The 14,108-nt window shown below is 37.8% G+C and overlaps 1 long non-coding RNA gene across 1 annotated transcript in view; it reads right to left on the reverse strand.

The window, feature by feature from the left end:
• Positions 1–3,997: 3,997 nt before the first annotated feature.
• LOC123621790 overlaps positions 3,998–14,108 on the reverse strand; it is a 33,192-nt gene continuing 23,081 nt past the window's right edge. The window contains exon 2 of the long non-coding RNA XR_006729259.1: positions 3,998–4,256. This is a non-coding gene — a long non-coding RNA (uncharacterized LOC123621790). The remainder of the gene's footprint in view (positions 4,257–14,108) is intronic.

Here is a 14,108-nt window from a genome sequence, read left to right on the forward strand (position 1 = left end):
TCCTAAAATATAGAGAGGACTGGCCTGACTACCAAAGGTTCATGCTCATAATACAGGGAAGTCAGTTGAATAGATTGGGTGTAGGGGTGTGATTACAGAGGGATCAATCCAGAGAAAAGGACCTCATTCCATTTCTTTTTTAGAATTTTTAAATCAAATTTACGGAGATAAAATGTAGATACAATAAATGAATGCACCCATTTCAAGTGAACAGTTTGAAGCATTTTGATACATGTATATATTAATATAACTAGTACCCCAGTCAAGGCATAGAACATTCCCATCATCCCAGAAAGCTCTCTCTTGCCCCTTCCCTATCAATTCTCCTTGCTTCTGAGCCCAGATAACCACCAGTCTGATTCCCATCCCTGCAGACAAGCTTTGCCTATTCTAGAACTTCACATGAATGGACTCATACAATATATACTCTCATGTCTGTTTTGTTCAGCTCAGCATAATTGTTTCCAACATTTTCTTATAAAATTCTTCAAACATACAGAAAAGTCAAAAGAATTTTATAGTAGACTCCTAACCTGGATTCTACCATGAAGGTTTTGCTTTACTTGCTTTATTACATTTCTATCCATTTATCCATCCTTCTATTCACCTATCAACCTACACTATTTTTTTGGTACATTTCAAAGTGTCACTCCATTTTTTGATACGAAAGGGAAAGAGGGAATATAATAAGGTAGGCAGATTTGGTCTCATACTTCTATATCTTAATAAATCAATTACAGCACCAGTTAATATTTAGTTTGGCTCCATTATTAATCACTAAAATTTAGCCAACACATTATTTTTCATTTTTTAACTTATGAGTTTCAAAGAATTCTAATTTCAAGCTTATATATTCTCTTAGATACCAGACTGCAGACTAATTGCTGTAATAATACATTTGATTAATTTATGCACACTTTACTTGCTAATTTAGAAGAGTAACTCTACCTAGATTTACAGAAAGACAGACATTTATATATGTGCATACACACACAAACATCCATTTTATAGATGAGGAAACTGACACAGCAGGATTTTTAACTTACCTCAAGATTATATAATTCATAAGTAGTAGAGCCAGGATTTGAACACAGATCTGTGTGACTTCAAAATTTGTGCACTTTTACTATTCCACAATGCCTCCATAATATGCTATAAAATTAAGAATGAAAATATTCATGTAAAGAATTATGATAAAAATGAACATCAATTAGGATTATTATATTAGTCCAATACTGTCTTGTAGTTCACAAATTAAATTTTAGTTTGCTCACAAATAATAATAGAAGGTTCTACCATGAAGATCTGCCAAATATTCTTTGACCTTTTGCTAAACATAAATGATAGAGCCATTATTTTCAATTTAAACTTATGTTCTATTTTCATCAACAATAACCCACACCCAAGCCCAGCCAGCTTTACTGAACTATGACCTTTGTAACGTGAAGATAAATTTTTTTTTTTTTTTTTTTATACAGAGTCTCGCTTTATTGCCCGGGCTAGAGTGAGTGCTGTGGCATCGCCTAGCTCACAGCAACCTCAAACTCCTGGGTTTCAGCGATCCTACTGCCTCAGCCTCCCAGGTAGCTGGGACTACAGGCATGTGCCACCATGCCCGGCTAATTTTTGCTATATATATTTTTAGTTGGCCAGATAATTTCTTTCTATTTTTTTAGTAGAGACGGGGTCTGGCTCTTGCTCAGGCTGGTCTGAAACTCCTGACCTTGAGCGATCCACCCGCCTCGGCCTCCCAGAGTGCTGGGATTACAGGCGTGAGCCACCGCGCCCGGCCCGTGAAGATAAATTTAAGAGTAGGATCATGCTTCCTTCTCTTTGCTGTGCCCCACAGCACCCTTTGATTCTTGTTGAATGAATGAATAATTTGGGATGAGGAGAAAAATGAAAAAAGCTCTTCTACCCATTTCCATTCCCAGCAGAGGTTAATATCAATACCAAACCACAGCCTTGAATATGCCTAAATTCCAGAAATATATCATCCAAGGGGTGTACATATGCAGGAAGAACTCTAAACCTGCATTTTGTTATAATTAATTTAATCACTACAAATGATTTGTAATTTGGACCTTAGTGAACCCTATTAGATTTATTTCTCATTATCTATAGGAAATTCATGTCTATGAGCAAAAAACTCACATACAAAAATTTTCAGAACAGCATTATAATTGACAAAAATGAGAAAATGGATAAATAAATTATTGTTGGTATAGATATACTAGAGAATAATTCCAAGTCTAGATAAGGCTATATTTATGAAGTCTTTTTTACTATGGGAAAATTCTTATGATATTATGTTAAATAATAATAAAGCTAATATGTATAGAGGGTTGTGAGCCAGCCATTCTTCTAAAAGCATTACATATTAACTAGTTTATTCCTCACAACAAATCTACAAGGTAAACACTATTACTATCTCTATTTTACAGATGACAAAAGTTCAGCACAAAGAAGTAGGAACTTGTTCAAGATCCCCAAGCTTGTTAAGTAGTAGAGTCAAGATAAAAATCCAGTTACAACACTTTAGAGCCCACACTTAACAGTTATTTACACAGGAGGTAAAACTGTATAGAGACTATTATTATAAATAAATTATAAAAACTTTATTATAAAATGTAAATTATAAATAAAATATAAATTATAAACTATATAAAGACTAAAATTATAAACTATATAAATATGTATTTTTAGCATAGAAAGAAAATACTCTATGGAAATAAAGTTATATAGGAAATTTTTTAATTTCTTCATTATAGTTATCTTTCTTTTCCACTTATATAATTGTCATGTTTTATATTTATAACCAGGTCAGAACAAGAAATAGTATTTGAAAAGTATATGAAAAAAAGAAGTTCATGTTTTGAACATGCCTTGGTTCAATTAAGTAATGGTCTTCAAAATGTATGTACTATAGCCACAAATAGTCTGTACTATCAGAATAAATGCTATGGGAAGAGAAGAGCATCTTGATGGTAAAAATCTATGTTTAGAGCTAAATGGGACCTTGGGGATCATCTAGCCCAGGGGTTCTCAAAGTGTAGTCCCCAGACCAGCAATGTCAACATCACCTGGGAAATGTAAACTTTGGGGCCCCACCCAGATCACTGAATCAAAAATTCTGGGTGTGGGGCCCAGCAACCTGTATTTTAATACGCCCTTCAGATTATTCTGATGCGTACTTGTTTAAGAATCACTGATCTAGGCTTACAGTTCTCAGCCATGGCTGCATATCAGAATCACCTCAAAGTTTTTAAGAGTCTCTGTGCCTGGACTGCACCAACAGAGATCCTGAGTTAAGTGCTTTTAAGTGAGTCCATCAGTATTTTTAACTGCTCCTTATGTGATTTAACCAGAACCACTGATTTAGTCCTTTACTACTCAAAGTGTGGTCTTAGACCCACAGAACTGACTTTCACTGCGAGGTTTTTTTAAAATGTAGACTCTGGGGCCCCACTCCAGCCCTACTGAATCAGAATCTACACTTTAAAAAGATCCCCAAGTGATTCATATATGCATTAAAGTTTGAGAAGCACTGACCGTTTTCCTTCATTTTACAGAGGAGAAAAACCAAAGCCAAAGGAATTAATATCCTTTTCCTAAGATCTCAGTGCTAGGGGATGAGGAGTGGGGGATGGCAGGGGGAGCAAGAACAGAAGAGTTGAATTCAAACCCAAGATGCTCAAAACTTTAGACTGTGTTCTTTCTGTTATATCATGCCGTAAAGCTTTGGATTTGATGGATCTTTCTTTTTCTCTCCTTTCCCCCACCTCCAAATGGTTTTCACCCCATAAAGTACCTAAAGCTTGGTAATGAACAAACGCCATGTCATTCCCTAAGGAAATTTAGTGTTGGCAGAGGGAGGCTTAGAAATTAAGTGCCTGAAAGCCAGTAACTGGCCCCAGAGATCTCCAAGGACTTCTGTCCAGTTCAAGATTCCATGACATCTGCACCACAGCCTTGAATAGAAACCAGAATGCCGGTATCCAATGCAGTGAGAATTTATTTCATAGTTATCAAAGCAAACCAAAGGTTATCAGTGGGTTGGACATTTAAAGATTAAGTACAGCTGATCGCACTCAACTCTTATGCAGGTAGCTTAACTTCAGTGGTTCTGGTCTCTCTCTGAAGGGAAAATGGAGGTGTTTATGATCCTGTAGCATAATGGGTTCCAGGTGATCCAGGCTAGGCGTCTGAGTTAGGCCCTCTCTTCTTTGATTTACATGGCAGGATCCAGGCCATCCCTAAATTGAAAAGATATAGTAATGAGCAAACACAGAAAGAGAAAAGAGAAAAAAAGAGCTGAGGGAAAACCTGGAGTGCTTTTCCAAGTCCAAAGTGAGCTATGGCTGCCTTCTCTGCCTCAGAAGGTATGATCATAAATTACTAGCTAATGTTTAGCACTGGGGCTCTGGCCCATGATCTATTACAGAGGACAAGATGCCTCCAAGCAGAAAACACTGTAATTGGGGAGCAATAACATCTGTGTCAGTCATGGGACTGCAGTCAAAGTGAACTGAAAAGTTACAGGCTGTGCTGCAGATGCATAGTAATAATATGCACTTTTTTTTTTTTTAGCTAAAAAGATATGTCATCAAGATATGAGCCTCTTTAAATTCTTTGGTGTCATGATAGCCTGAGGAGTATCAGTAGGACCCCCAGATTTCTGTCTTAACATTAGCACTAAGTTAGCCAACAGCTCGAGGGAATTATAGTTTATAAAGCAAAGAAGTCTGAGGAACTTGGAATACAGGCTTGGTTTTCTGCAGCACAGATTCTAGGTTATTGCAATGCTCTGCCTTCTTAAGCAGGTCACCTAATCTCTCTGAGCCTCCTAATCTAGCAAGGTCAAAGAATTCATGCATGACAGAATCCAGATCTTCTGGCTATAAATCCCGTCATCTTCCCAGTACATCTCTGTTTGTTATGACATTGATATATAAGTAATTATAATACAAGTAGATGCTCAGTTATTCAGGGACTGAAATTTGTGCAAGGGACTTTTGTTTCTGGATAGATCAAAATAAAAAAGAACTGCTTTCTTATAACTATCTATTTTAAAAATTCTCCAGGAGCATGACAATAGCTAAAAATCCAAACCATCTATAAGTGTTGAGAAATAAACTGCCAGTGGGGGTAGTCTGGAGAGATCTAAATTGAGTTAAAGTGTTTTCCTACATGGCAGGCCTCTGAGGTCCCTTTCAACCCTGATAATTGATGATTCTTCACTGCATAGGCCTACTGAGCCCAAAGTCCACTTGTGACTTCAAACACCCTCTTTTTTCATAGGGCAACCAGGACTTTCCCAGTTTTGTGCTAAAGTCCCATGTTCCAGAACTGAGTCCCAGGCAAACCAGAGTCACCTACTTCTTACCAACATGCTATGTTTCCTTGGCCCTTGTCCAAACCAGCACAGTGTTCTTACCTGCATCTTCCTACCCATAGAAAAGCCCAAATGTACACTATAAAAAGTCCTTGTCACTATACTCTGGATCTTGAGCAAACCTATAGGAGGCTTCCCCTTCTTTCATTCTAACCTGCATGCTCAGTTACCCGGGCAAGCACCTGGGTTTGTTTCTCTGGCTAGCCCTCTTAGAGCAATGTGTCAGGTGGACCATCTGCTTGGCTTCATCACTAGACCCTTTCAGGTCTCCCAGCCCCACCCTTCTGCTGCCAATCCCAGCTTACACGGTTCAGTTGCTGGTTCATCAAGGACGTGTACGACTGGGTTACCCTTATGCCATTGCCACGGTCTAGTCCTGTAGCCAATGTATGGTATAATCCAAGATCAAAGCTATCATGTGGGTTTCCCAAGGCCATACTACTATATCAGTTCTCATCAATTGCCAGAATTCTTTAAAAAGCTGACGCTTTGTAGACACAAGCTTTCCCAGGGCTCAAATACACCATTTTCATAAACTTATTTGTTTTCTTGTTTGCAGACTTGTATGGCCTTTAACAATATTGAATATCCTTCTCCTGTGGTATGTTAAAATGCCTTTACTTGTTACTTGTTCACAATAAATTACTAATTAACAATAAATTAATTTGTATTATTAAAGAAATCTTTCAGCATAAATTGGCTTATCCCAAGAGCTAAAAGAATATGAAGTATGGTAGATTAGAAAGCTCAATTTTTGTTTTCTTGTTAGATTAAAGCCAGTTGGTTTATTTTAAACTATTCTAAGGTTGTTATTTGTGTTTTACACTTACATCTCAGGAGATGCTGATGAAACTATATATTAATAGAATGGATCAATATTTAGCACATAGCCCAAAACCATATGCCCAAAATACCATCTCTTGACTCCCTCAAAGTTAAGGACATTCCTAAAACAATCCTTAATGTGCTTTATTTTTTAAATTAATTTTTATTTTTACCATATACAAAAAGGATCTGAAGGGTTTTCCAGAAGAATGGACAATGTTCTCAGGCTCTTACTCTGTAGCATCTAACACTGTTAACCTGATGGTGAGAAGTGGAGGGGTTGAAGGGAAGACTCTAAGATGTCCCCAGTTAACAAAATGTTAAAAATGACGTGATATTCTATGTCTACGTTCATCCAGCTGACAAAATCACTGGAACAAATTTCTACCTGTAGCAGAAATTTCTGCTTGTCCACCCCCAATATATTCTCTCCTTTTAGAGAATATTTGCAGAATAAAATATTTTTTAGTAAAAGTATGTCCTATGCAGTTTGTGACATAGTAATACTAAAAAAGCATTTGTTATTTATCTAAAATTCAAGTCTATCTGGATATTCTGTATCTTATCTATTTTATCATGTCCCTATGGATGTGGACATGAAGACTCAAGCTCCAGCAGCAATCACAGACCATACAGAAAACTTATGGCCAAAAGCTATGCACCAATGATGACAGAAAGGACATGTAAGAGTCACAGAAGACCAGAGAGTGACATACCAACCCCAGGCCACCTTCCTGAGAACTTCCTCCACGTGAGATAAATAAACCTTTATCTTGTTTGAGCCACTATGATATGGAATTTGTTACATGTAGCCAAACTCAGTTCTAACTGGTAAACTACAATTTCCACATTGCTTTTCCTCTCCACTCTCTTTCACGCTTCTTTTTCTCTCTCCAATGCCCATGATGTACATTTTAGGTGATTTTTTTTCTTTTACAGGATGGAGAGGGAGAGTAAATCCCATACAATAATTTGTCCCCTTCCTATGTTCTCAGGAACAGGTTATACTGAGGGGAAAAATATGAAAATATGACCTGAGATCTTCTAGAAAAAAGTACCTGGGGGTCTTCCAAAAGACCACCAAGCAATGAAGAGATTTCCTTCAAGCAGCCACCATAAACATACAGTATCTAGGGAGGTTTGTTCTGGGGAAGGTGTGAAATTAGGCAGAGACAGGAAGCACCAATGAAATTCTGAAAAGAAGGGGAAATAATAGAAAATATCTAATTCTATTTTATTTCTGATTCTGTGGCACTGTGCATTATATTAATAATTATAATTATAGCTAATATTTATTGAACACTTCCCATATATCAGAACTATACAAAGCATTTTATACATTTTTATGTATATACACATTACATAATCCTCATGCTTACCCTGTGAGGTCGACATTCTTGGTAACTTTAGTTCGCATAGAAGGAAGCCAAGGTTCAGAAAGGAAAAAGAACTTCTTCCAAATCAAAAAGCATGCAAGATGTGCAGCTTGAGTTTGAATCCAAGCCTTCTGGCGCCAAAGCACAGATTCAGTGTTATTAATCTGTGTAATTAAGGTACAATACTACACTGTTTCCATTTTATCTGATGATTTAACATTTCAAAAGGCATTTCAGGCCTCGGTTCAGTTCTTTCATTCACACACACACACACACACACACACACACACACATATATACACATATTATCTCCTGAACTGGGCAAGAAAAAAGTATACAACTTCACAGGCAAAAGGATGAAGCACATGTTAAGTGAATTAAAGTACTGCTTCCCAACATCTTGGACTTAAGCTTTGCAGATGAAATGATGTTCTGCCTGGATTCAACTCCCTTCTAAAAATAGCTAAAAAGCACAATAAAAAACACCAGATTTCTTATTTAACACCAGAGCCCCACTTATTGAGTGGGGAAACTGACATCCAGAAAGCAAGGTAACTTAGGAAAGTGTTAGAACTGGGGGGAAGGGGTAAGTATACCTGGAGAAAACTTAAAGTTTAACCTAAATTGACCTGAGCATCATGTGTTTATCCTTCTCAACCAACTTGCTCTTACTATGAGAATATATCCATTTTCAGGCCTCATAAGACCATAGATTGATCAGACAAACACACAACACAGACTCACTTTGCTGTAACTTAGCTTTATTATTCCCTGAGAATGTCTACAAAATTTGGACTGGACTTAGCCTCCTCAGACCCACAGACATAGTCCATGATGGTGTAATATGATGAAGAGCTCCTTCGAAGACTGCTGAATCACAGGAAACACACAAACCAAGCAGGAAAAATGTGCCTTGAACTTTTCCACGTAATTCACCTATTGCAACTGGGGGTGGTTAGATTTTCATGAATAGGGCACCCAAGGAGAATAGCTAATATCAGACTGATCCAGAATTGAGAAAGAATAGCATGGCATCTTGCCCCAGCCATGAATAGATGACATAACAAAGAGAGAGGAAAAAGAAACAAGGAACCCAGGAGTAACAGGGAGACCAGGGCTCACCAGCCAGGCATCTGGTAAGCACCGAGTGTGGGAAATTTTCCTTGCCTCTGAGACACATATTGTTGTCCAACAATGGCACGGCGGCCGACGTTGCAAAGTCTCTGTTTCAAAAGAGAAACCAGCAGAGGTGTTCTGCTCCTCCTCTCTCCTTTGGGAAATCCTGGAAAGTGCCAACCAGCTTGCATTATTGTTAAAGACGTGAAATAAAAACACGCAGCAAGCTCCGCATTTATAATGGGCAGGCAATGGGATTAATAGAATTTTCAGGGCTTTGTTTCAATGTCATATAGTAAAATATGATCTGGACTGAGACTCCAGAGGATCAACCACTGACTTAACAAGCAACTTCATCTCTCTCATTCTCAATGTCCTCACCTGTAAGGCAAGAAAGTTCTATTGCTGAATTGGTGCATCTCTTCATTCAACAATATTATTGAGCTAGAGTTACATAAATGGATAACTCACTGGTCTCACATTCTAGTGAATAAGGTAGACAATAAAGAAGTAAACGAATAAATAAATGTCCTCTGGCAGTAAGGGTTAGAAAGAAAAAAATCATAGTAAAAGGACAGAGAATGATGAGTTAAGTTGGCACTCTAAAGTAAGGTTGTCAGAAAAGGCTGCTCTGAAGAAGAGGTATTTGAGCAGAAACTAGAGGGAGAAGGAGCCAGCCAGGTAAAGATCTGGGGAAAGAATATTCCAGGTGGAGTGGCCCATATGTGGCCATGAAATAGGAGCTTGGCATATTTGAGGTACATCAAGGAAACCAATGTGGCTGGAGTAGAGGCAGCAAAGAAAAGGGTGAATGGAAATAAGTTGGGGAAATAAGCAGGGGACAGATCATGTTAGGTTAGATTCAGATTTTAAGTTTAATTGTGATACAAAACCCCTGAAGAGTATGTATTGAGCAGTAAGGTGCCTTGAACCTTATTACAAGATCACTCTGGCCAATGAAAGTAGTGAAATCATTCATTCATTCAACAATAATTTAATGAGCACCAATATGCACCAGGCTTTGTTGCAAGTGCAGGGGCTACATCAGTAAATAAAACAGGTCTCAATTCTGGTAGAGATTACAGTATAGTGGAAGATCACTTGGAAAGCTATTGCAGTGGTCCAACTGAAAAATGATGGTGACTTGGAAAAAGGTAGTAGCAATGTAAGTAATGAAGACTGTCAGATTCTGGATTTGTTTTGAAGGTGGAACAAAAAGAATTTTTTGATAGACTGGATGTAGGGATAAGAAAAAAGAAATAATAAAGAATGACTCCTAGATTTCAATTTCTCTCTCTCTCTCTCTCTCTCTCTCGTTCTCTCTCGCTTTTTAACCACCACTAGCTCCTAGAATGGATCTTTCTCATCATTCTAATTTCTGCTCAAATATCACCTCTTCAGAGAGCCCTCCCCAGATAACCTTAGTTTACAGTGCCAAGTTAACTCGTTACTCTTTCCTTTCACTATTATATTGTGGTCCCATTTACTGAAATGAGGAAGACTTGGGGAGGATCACAGCCTGATTTGGAGGCAGGATTTGAGATAGCAAGTTTGCCTAGATTGGCAAAATGTAATTGTTGAAGTTGGATGGAGGATATATGGAATTCATTATACTCATCTCTCTAATTTTGTATATGTATAAAAACTTTTTTTTTAAAAAAAGATGAGATCTAGTGTATATTATGGCAGCATACTATCCAGTAATGGCCCAATCCCCCTGCTCAGGTGGAGGCTGAGTGTGAAGCCAGGACTTTTACCACCTCCCAGGGTTAGTGAACCCTCTCTGCTGAGTGTGGGCAGAGGGCCTGTGGACAACAGTAATGAGACACCCCTCCCCCTGCCAGCCAGCATGCTACTGCAGAGGCCTGGTGTGAAGCCTGACCCCAACCCACCCCCAGAAGTAACAAAGTACCCCCCAAAGTGTCAGGAGAGGCTGAGCAAGAAACTGGACTTCCACCCCCACTTGGCAGTAACAAGGCAGGGCCCCCTTCCTTTGGCGGTGTGGAATCAGAGGAGGCCTGCTAAAAACAGAAGATTTAAATAAGATCCAGAGTCTCATCACATAATACCCCAAATGTCCAGGATACAAACAAAAATCACTCATCACACCAAGAACAAGGAAAACCTCAATCTGAGTGAGAAAAGACAATCCACAGAGGCCTATACCGAGATGACACAGATGTTGGAATTACCTGATGTTGGAATTACCTGATAAGAATTTTAAAGCAGCCATCATGAAAATGCTTCAATGAGCCATTATGAACATATTCAAAACAAAGGAAAAAAACAAAAACTCTCAAATAGTATGAACAAACATAGCAGGTTTGGAAAATGAGCTTGCAGGAAATTACTATCTTCCATGTTGTTCATATTGAGAAACTGAGTGTTCCAGAGCCACAAGACTTGAACAATTCTTGGTCCACAGCTGGTCTGGTGCATCACCATCCCTGGGGTCCCAGCTATTTTAACACATCATGTAATTCCCAAAACTCAGACTACATTTTAGCAATTCCATAGCCTACTGCATCACTGAATGTTCTCCCAGCCTGCTCCCAGAAAAGGAGGTTTAGGATTTCGGCATGTCACTTAGGTAAGAATGTTGTATCCAAAGACTAAATCCCAAAGGCTAAGATTTCACAGATTTCAAAATTTCTTCTGAAATTTCATCATGCTTCTTCCTTCTCAGGAGTTATAAACTGGAAAACATTTATGATTATATTCAAAAAAGATCAGTTAGAACACACTCTAGGGAGGTAAATAGAAATGAATTGCTGTGCTAATACCCCAACTATTTAGGAAAGTGTCTGCATGCTTCCTATCAGTGCAACATCCATCAAAGCAAGGTGGGCACCTGGGCATGCTCCACAGTCACCTGCAGCAGCTTTGGAGAGAACTCGGCCTCGGGGTGGTCAGGCCAGCTGCAGTGGAGCATGGACAGGGCTAGTCCCCGCGCCCTGGGCATTAAGAGGCTGCTGCCTATTAGGGACGCCTTTCTGCTGGCACAGCAGCTCCACAGAACCCAGCAAAGCAGCCGCTGGTGGGGTTGAGCTGCATCGACCACACAAAATGCACTGAGAAGACTCCCTCCCTTCCTGGTTCCCATCCACTACTCTTCCTTATAGTCAGCTACACCTGACACATACTCTATTGTGTGGATATACTCTAATTTATACAGTCAATCCCTATAGATAGACACTTGTTTCCAGTCTTTGGATATTAGGAAAAATGCTTCAATGAATACATGTCACTTCCCACATTTGCAGAGGTAATTGTTTGATTCTCAAAAGAACTGCTGAATCATAGAGGAATGTATGTGTAAATATGATAAATATTGGCAGTTGAACTTCATAGAGTGGTCCGTTCTACATTCTCATCAGCAGAGTAGGAGAGGTATTGCTGCTTTGGTTTTTGCTTTATGAGGGAGATTGGAATGAACAGGAATATAGCTGGGGAAATATTTTTTGATAGAGGAAAAAATTTGTAAGTAAAGTCCTGAATAGTTTGGGAATGTGAGTTAGAATGATAAAGGGTGCATTAAGAAGAAATTGCTGTGTGATAGGAAGGCTTAATTATAAAAGGCAGGGTTAAATTGGGACTAGTGGTTTTGTTACTATACTGTACCTTTAGCAGATTTACCTAAATAAATTCAAGGATATTTAGAAAAATCAAAACAATCTTTTGTGATCAAAATCTATGCTGCCTTGCTCCATTACAGAAACAATTCAAAAACAGGAGAAACATAGGTGTGATTACTCTAGTCTATTTTCCTCAATAACTTCTTCTACTAGATAGTTATTAAAGAATAAAGATCTTAGTTTGCAGTGGTAACGTAAAGGGAGAGAAAGTAGTCATGGTCTAAAACGCAGACAGCACTTTCCTTTTTATTTACATGTAAAATTCTAGACTTCTAAAACTGAGGGGAAATCATTTTGAATACTGTTCTGTGACCCTGACTGCTAGTTTCAAGGACACTGACAGCTGTGCTGTGTTGTGTGTGGCCATCCTTCCACGCCCCTGTAACTGCTTTATTTAGACAATGGATAGATGCTAATGCAGAGAGGGACCTTTTCATGCTTCTGTAGCTACTGCAGTATCCCTTTTCATTTGTGTATATTGATGATAGGTCAGAAAGTATACACACTACAATAAAGTTCTGGTTCTAACTAAAAAAAGAAGATTTTACTTTGAACAATTATTAATATTTTTGAGAGACTTAGGGTACTGCTGAAAATAAAGACTTATACCAGTGTCATTTGTGAAGGGTTTGTTTTGTACTTGTGGTCAGTTTCTCAAGAAGCATTCGTTCATTATCTTAAACAAGTTATGATAGTCTGTAAATATGAATCAGAAGCATAGTAAGAAATTGAATTTTCATCATTTTATTACTTAACCAAACAGAAGGAAGATGAAGATAATAAAATTTTAAGTAATTTTAATTATTTTACTTTCCTCTTAAAGGTCTGGAAATTTTGTCAATTTTTATTAGCAATCACAGTAGGTGTCTGTATTATTTAAAAACTCACTGAATTGAAAGCCTTATGAACGATAACAAGCGTAGGCTAGGATGTGGAGAAAAGGGAACCCTTGCACACTGTTGATGGGATGTAAATTAGTACAGCCGTTATAGAGAACAGCACGTAGGTTCCCCCAAAAATTAAAAATAGAACTACCATATGATCCAGCAATCTCACTAGTGGGTATATATCCAAAGGAAATGAAATCAGTATATCAAAGAGATATCTGCACTCCTCATGTTTATTGCAGCATTATTCACAATAGCCAAGATACAGAATCAACTTAAATGTCCATCAACTGATGAATAAATAAGAATATGTAGTATATATACACAATGGAATACTATTTAGCTTTTAAAGAGAACAAAATGCTGTCATTTGAGACAACATGGATGAACCTGGAGGACATTATATTAAGTGAAATAAGCCAGGCACAGAAAAACAAATATCACATGATCTCACTTATATGTGGAATCTAAAAAAGGTGAACTCATAGAAATAGAGAGTAGAATGGTGGTTACAGGAGGCTGGGGTGGGGGTGGAGTGTGAGGGCAGATGGTCAAAGGATACAGAATTTCAGTTAGATAGGAGGAATAAGTTCAAGAGATCTATTGTGCAACATAGTGACTACAGTTAATAACAAATATATGAAAATTGCTAAGAAGATAGATTTTAAGTGTTACATTAAACACCTTGATTTAGCCATTCTACAATGTATACATATATCAAACATCATGTTGTACACCATAATATACATAATTTTATCTTGTCAATTTAAATAAATCAATTAAATTTAAAAATAAAAAAATAAAGCCATAAGATCTTATATAATTTAGAGAAAAAAACAGGAAGGGGTTTAAATATATATATATTATAATATAT

This window comes from Lemur catta, chromosome 16 (assembly GCF_020740605.2).
Source record: "Lemur catta isolate mLemCat1 chromosome 16, mLemCat1.pri, whole genome shotgun sequence".
NCBI classification, from domain to species: Eukaryota; Metazoa; Chordata; class Mammalia; order Primates; family Lemuridae; genus Lemur; species Lemur catta.